The sequence below is a fragment of the Suricata suricatta genome, chromosome 12, assembly GCF_006229205.1.
Source record: "Suricata suricatta isolate VVHF042 chromosome 12, meerkat_22Aug2017_6uvM2_HiC, whole genome shotgun sequence".
Classification (NCBI taxonomy): domain Eukaryota; kingdom Metazoa; phylum Chordata; class Mammalia; order Carnivora; family Herpestidae; genus Suricata; species Suricata suricatta.
In genome coordinates, this window is record NC_043711.1 from 78,879,037 (window position 1) to 78,885,160 (window position 6,124).

The window sequence follows — 6,124 nt, forward strand, 5'->3', positions numbered from 1 at the left end:
CACATTTTTAATGTACAACACAATATTATTACATATAGGCATAGTTTTGAACAATAGATCTCTAGAACTTATTCTTCTTGCTTAACTGAAATGATAACTTGTTGAATAGCAACTTTCCACTGGTGGTATTTTCTTTTTCTTTTCTTTTCTTTTTAGTTTATTGTCAAGTTGGTTTTGATATAACACCCAGTGCTCTTCCCCACAAGTGCCCTTCTCCATGTCCATCACCCCCTTCCTCTTTCCCCCTCCCCTTTCACCCTCAGTTTGTTTTTAGTATTCAAGAGGCTCTCATGATTTGCCTCCCTCCCTCTCCCTAACTCTTTCCATTTATACATATTATCCAGCTTTATTTTCCTGAGCTATGTGTGTGTGTGTGTGTGTGTGTGTGTGTGTGTGTGTGTGTCTATGTGTGTGTTATAAATAAATGGCATGGATCTCAAATGTTTTCTCTTTTTTGGATAAGTGATAGAGAACTTATTATATTAATCAGCACAGTCATTTTGCCACATAACAAACACTCCATAAATGTGTGATTCTTTTTATGAGGTATTATTGCCATTGAGCTGCATGTCTATCTCTACATGTCCCTGCATTATTAACAACAGCCACACTATGGAAAGAGCCCATATGCCCACCAATTGGTGAATGGATAAAGAAGATGTATAAGCCCTCAACAAGTACAAAAAAATCAAGATCATACCATGAATATTTCCAGACTACACTGCTTTGAAACTTGTAATCAAGTTTAAGAAAAAATTTGGAAAGACCACAAATACATAGAGGTTATACAACATCCTACTAAAGAATGTATGGGTTAACTAAGAAATCAAAGGGGATAATAAAAAGTATAAGGAAAATGAAAGCAAGACAGTCCAAGACCTTTGGGACACAGCAAAGGCAGTCCTGAGAGGGAAGCATATTGCAATCCACGCTGTCCTAAAGAAGGAAGAAATGTCTCAAACACACAACCTAGCCTTACATCCAAAAGAGGTATAAGAAAACCAAAAGAATAGCAAATAACATCCAAAAACAGCAGAAAGTGAGAAATAATAAAGATTAGAGCAGAAGTCAATGATACCAAAATAAAAAATGGTAGATCAACAAAATCTGAAGCTGTTTCTTTGAAAGAATTAAATAAACTGAACTCCTAGCCAGACTTACCAAGAAAAAATATGAAAGGACCCCAATAAACAAAATCATGAATGAAAGAAGAGAGATCACCACCAATACCATGCTATTATAATAAAATATTATAAGTAATTGTACACCAATAAATTGGGCAATCTGGAAGAAATGGATAAATGCCTAGTGACATATAAACAACCACAGTTGAAACAGGAAAAAAAAAAGAAGAAATAGAAAATTTGAACAGACCCATAACCAGTAAAGAAATTGAATCACTAATCAAAAATCTTTCAACAAACAAGAGAACTGGGACAGATGGCTTCCCACAAGGAATTCTCCTAGGCATTAAAAAAAAAAGTTAATTCTCAGCATTCAATAGTCTCTCAAGTTTTGCATCCCTCTCTCTCCCCAGCTGAGGGTTGAGGGGGAAGGGGGAGGGGGGGAAAGAGGTGGTGGTGATGGTGGAGGGCACTTAAGGGGAAGAGCACTGGGTGTTGTATGGAAAGCAATTTGACAATAAAATATTATGGAGGAAAAAAAAGTTAATATCTATTCTTTTCAAACTGTTCTGAAAAAAATAGAAATAGAAGAAGAATTTCCACTCATTCTATGAGGCCAGCATTACCTTGATTCTAAAGCCAGACAAAGACCCCACTAAAATGGAAAATTACATCTAATTTTCCTGATGAACATGGATGCAAAAATTGTCAACAAGATACCAGCAAAGTGAATCCAACAATACATCAAAGAATTATTCACCCTGATTAAGTGGGAATTATTTCTTAACTGCAGGGCTGGTTTAATATCTACAAATCAACATGATACGCCACATTAATAAAAGAAAGAATAAGAACCACATGTTCCTCTCAGTAGATGCATAAAAAGGATTTAACAAAATACAGCATCCTTTCCTGATAAAAAATACAAAAGTAACCCCCCAAGAAAGTAGAGACACAAGAAACATACCTCAACATCATTACAGCCATATATGAAAGACCTACAGCTAATATCATCCCCAATTGGAAAAACCTGAGAGCTTTCCCCCTAAAGTCAGGAACATGACAGGGACGTCCACTCTCACCACTGCTATTCAACATAGTACTGCAAGTCTTAGCCTCAGCAATAAGACAACACAAAGAAATAAAAGGCATACAAATTGGCAAAGAAGAAGTCAAACTTTCACTCTTCACAGATGACATGATTCTTTACATGGAAAACCAAAAACATACCACCAAAAACTTGCTAGAATCCAGCAAAGTCACAGGATATAAACTCAACAGACAGAAATCAGTTGCATTTCTATACACAAGCAATGAAGCAGCAAAAAAAAAAAAAAAAAAGAAAGAAAAGAAAAAAAAAGAAATAAAAGATATGATCCCATTTACAATTGCATCAAAAATCATAAGATACCTAACCAAAGAGGTAAAGGATCTATATGCTGAAAACTATAAAACAAATGAAAGAAACTGAAGGAGACAGAAAGAAATGGAAAAACATTCCATTCTCATGGATTGGAAAACAAATATTGTTAAAATGTCTATACTCCCCAAAGCAATGTACACATTCAATACAGTCCCTCTCAAATAACACCAGCATTCTTCTTAGAACTAGAACAAACAATTCTAAAATTTGTATGGAACCATAAAAGACCCTGAATAGCTGAAGTAATGTTGAAAAATAAAACCAAAGCTGAAGGCAACACAATTCCAGATTTCAGACTATTACAATACTGTAATCATCAAGACAGTATGGTACTGACACAAAACAGACACAAAGATGGAACAGAAAGGAGAACTCAGAAATGGACCCACAAATATATAGCCAACTGATCTTTGACAAAGCAGAAAAGAATGTTTAATGGGAAAAAAAGGCAGTCTCTTCAGCAAATGGTGCTGGGAAAACTAGACATCAACATGCAGAAAAATGGAACCGGACCACTTTCTCACACCATACATAAAAATAAATTCAAAATAGATGAAAAACCTAAATGTAAGACAGAAAACCATCAAAATCCTATAGGAGAAAACAGGCATCAATCTCTTTGACCTTGGCCACAGCAACTTCTTACTTGACATGCCTCCAGGGGGCAAGGAAAACAAAAGCAAAACTTAACTATTAGGACCTTGTCAAAATAAGATGCTTCTGCACAGCAGAGAAAAAATTAACCAAACTAAAAGGCAACTGACAGAATGGGAGTAGATATTTGCAAGTGACATATCAAATAAAGGATTAATATCCAAAATTTAGGAGAAGTCAAGATGGCGGAGAGGAAGGGAGCTCTGTAAACTTTGTCTGCCCCATCTATCGAACTGAGAAGGACATTACTTTCATATGCAAGAGTGGAAGGAGAAAATACAGACTCCAGAAAGACAACCTCAAAGATGCCTGAGAGAGTGAGTTCGAACTGGGGAGATTGGAAAACGGGCCAGCCCGAGATGGGCAGGGGAGGTGAGAGCCCCAGCCCAACACAGGGCAAGTGCATGGAGCCCCTGAGAGACAAAGGGAAAAGAAAGAGAAACTGAACACGCTCATAGTACTGTATCTCGAGAAGAGAGAAAGAATGTTTAACCCCACTAGGAGAGAAAAACTCTCACTCCATATATAACTGCTGGGTAGCCCAAATCCCGAACCCAGGTGGCACAAGGGAAAAAACAGCTTCCAGCCCTGCGACAACCCGGCAGGGAGTCAGGGGCCATGGCTGTGGCCAGAGGTGCGCACTTCGGCCTCAGCTGCGGGAGCGGGAGCATGCACCTCATTTCCATGGTGCACCTCCAGCATTGGCTGCGCAAATCCCGGGTGCCAACAGGAAAAAAATAGCCCCCACCCTGACTCATTCCCGGCAGGGAGTTGGCGGCAGTGGAGGCTGGGGTGCTCGTCGGCTGCAGGAGTGCACAGCTCATTTCCAGCAGCGCCCAGCGCCTCGGGCAGCAGCAGCGCAAATCCTGACCAGCACCAAGAGAAACCGATCCCTCCCCTAACATGATCGCAACCCCTGCTGGGGGCTGGGAGTTGGTCGTGGTGCCTGTAAGGGCATGCACTTCAACTCCTGCTGTGCACCTCACCTCAGGCAGCACAACTGGCCTCAGGCAGCGGCAGCACAAATCCCTGCCAGCACCTAGAGAAACTGCTCCCTCCCACTATGGGATCCTGGCTAAGAAGCCAGCCAACACAGCAAGTACGTCTCATCTGTGGTAGCATAAAAGTGCATGGACTAGGATTTTGAAATGAGGTGGGCCTGGAAAATACAACTTGGCTCAGGTGTGGCACAGGGAGATTGACTCATTAGAGTGGCCTATAGTGCTTATTTCCAGCGGAGCTTGGAGCACTGCCATTCTACTCTCTGCAGCCACCAAGTCCGGGCCTCTGAGAGCAGCCCCCAAGACCTACTACACCAAACCACACCTATCTGTGAGGCGGAACTGCTGCTGCTTTTCTTTTCTTTTCTTTTTCTTTTTTTTTTGTACTTATTTTTTATTATTATTACCTTTTTTACTTAAAAATTTTTTTTAATTTTTACTTCTTATTTTCCCTTCTCCTTTTTCCCTCTTTTTTTTTCTTGCAATCCAGATATATTCTCCCATACCTCATCCTTATCTCTTCCCTCAATTGGTCATACACTTTTAGACTGTCCATTGTCCTTTGTTGTCTCTGCCCCCCCCCTTTATTTTTTTCTTTCTTTTTCTTCTCTTCTTCTTTTTCCTCTCCATTTTCTTTCCTTCCTTTCCCCCTTTTAATTTGTATGTTTGTTTGATTTTTCTGTGCGTTTGTGTGCTTCTGTTCCCTCTGTGTTTGTCTGTCTGTTTTCCTTCTTAGGGCTGCCCCAAGAAACAAACCAAAGTGTACATGACAGCAAGTCCCAAATATCACTGAGTAGGGAAATAAAATATTCAAAGGCACAACAACAGAAACTGAGAGACACCATTAAAAGAATATTTCCTGAAATAACAGGCCTTGGACAGTCAATAAGCCTTCTTTAACAGAGCAATATCAACAGGTGCACAGTGCACAATGAGCTTTATAAAACTGACAAGGGACAGAAAACTAGCAAAAATGACAAAACAAAGGAAGTCTCCCCTGAAGAACCTCCAGGAAGAAGTCACAGCCACAGAACTGCTCAAAACAGACCTAAACAACATCACTGAACAAGAATTTAAAAAATTTGTCATAAAATTAATATCTGGGGTTGAAAAAAGCATCAAAGAAGCAACTGAGACAATGACTAGGAACTTTGAAAACAGGTGTGATGAGTTTTTAAAAAAGGCTATAAATGAGGTGAATAATAAAATGGAGGCAGCCACATCAGGGATTGAAGAGTCAGAGAGAAGAATAGGTGAATTAGAAGATATAGTTATAGCAAAAGAGGAAGCTGAAAAAAAGAGAGAAATTGATCCAAGAGCAGGAAAGGAGAATTCGAGACCTAAGTGATACAATCAAACAGAACAACATCCATATCATAGGAATTCCGGAAGAGGAAGACAGAGAGAAAGGTCCTGAAGGGATACTAGACCAAATTATAACTGAGAATTTCCCAAATCTGGGGAAAGAAATAGACATTCAAATTCAAGAGGCACAAAGAACCCCCTTAAGACATAATTTGAATTGACCTTCAGCACGACATATCATAGTAAAACTGGCAAAATATAAAGATAAAGAGAGAATCCTGAAAGTAGCTAGGGATAAAAGGGCCCTCACCTACAAAGGGAAAGCTATCAGAGTGGTTACAGACCTATCTAATGAAACTTGGTAGGCCAGGAAGGAATGATAGGAAATCTTCAATGTGATGAACAGAAAAATCATGCAGCCAAGAATCCTTTATCCAGCAAGCCTGTCATTCAAAATAGAAGGAGAGATAAAGGTGTTCCCAAATAAACAAAAATTGAGAGAATTCATGACTACCAAACCAGCCCTATAATAAATCCTAAGAAGGACTCTATGAGGGAAATGTTGCAAAGAATACAAGGTGCCAGAGACACCACTATAAACATGAATTCTACGGAGA